This window comes from Sinocyclocheilus grahami, unplaced genomic scaffold, assembly GCF_001515645.1.
Source record: "Sinocyclocheilus grahami isolate Dianchi unplaced genomic scaffold, SAMN03320097.WGS_v1.1 scaffold126.1, whole genome shotgun sequence".
In the NCBI taxonomy this organism is placed as follows: domain Eukaryota; kingdom Metazoa; phylum Chordata; class Actinopteri; order Cypriniformes; family Cyprinidae; genus Sinocyclocheilus; species Sinocyclocheilus grahami.
Window position 1 is genome coordinate 4,565,904 of NW_015505305.1, and position 1,210 is coordinate 4,567,113.

Consider the following 1,210-nt stretch of genomic DNA (forward strand, 5'->3'; position numbering starts at 1 on the left):
TAATAATAATAATTGAATAATTTGATAATTGAATAATTGTTCATTTATGATACACTTTGTTAGTAGCTTGTTCCTGCGATTGTTGATCAGTTAGTACACTGTAAGAAAAATGGAAAATCTTTCAGGACATTATCCATTATCCATCATCCTTTGTAACCCTGTAACCCCGAAAACACAGTGCGTAATTTAAAATACAGGTAAAAAAAACATTACAGAAAATTATTTCATATTAACAGTAGATTGTGCCTTATTTTTACAGACGTTTCTTAGAGTGTAGCATACTAACTAACTACTAATACACTGCTTAAAGCATAATTGTTGAGAATGTGTAGAGTTTACTAGCTACTAAAAAAACTTAAATTGTAATCATTTAAAAATGTGTAAGTTTTCAATAATTCAATGTATTTAAAAATACAGTTATTTATATTTTAATATTATATCATGCATATTATTTTAAAAACAAATCTAAATTGACATATCTAAAATATATTTTTTGCTGAGGTTTGATGATGTGACAATTTTGCGTTGTGATTACGCAATGACATCACAACGTCATTTAGCAATTTATAGATTTTGTATATTTTTGTATACTTGTTGCTAATTAGCAACAAAATCTTAGCAACAAATCGACCTTGCTTTTGCAACTTTCTCTGAAAATTAGTTGGCAACACCCGTAAGTTACGGCGGTAAAGTTAGTTTGACGTTTGACATTCATTAGACATAGTTTTTTTGTCAATTAAACTCTTTGCGGCTTTTATGTTTTGAGCCCAAACTAACTCAGATAGACATAAATATATGCCCTTTATGTTGCACAAGGCTTAATTTCTAGGAATTAAAAAAATAATAATTAAAAAAATGTATGTAAAACATATGAAAAATATGGTTTCAGTACTATATATAAAAACTATAATGGCATAATCTGTCATCAGTCATAATCAAGACTTGTGCATTAAAGAGAATAATATTTAGATATTTTTACAGTTGATTTGATACCTTTATCTCAAATTGTGTCAGAGTTTAATTAATTTAAGTGGATACAGTATGTAAAACATGTGAAAAATATGGTTTCAGTACTATATACAAAAACAATAAAGGCATAAACTGAAAAACCAAGACTTGTGCATTATAGGGAATAATATTCTGAATATTTTACAGTTGGTTTGATACCTTTATCTCAAACTGTGTCAGAGTTTAATTAATTTAAGTGGGT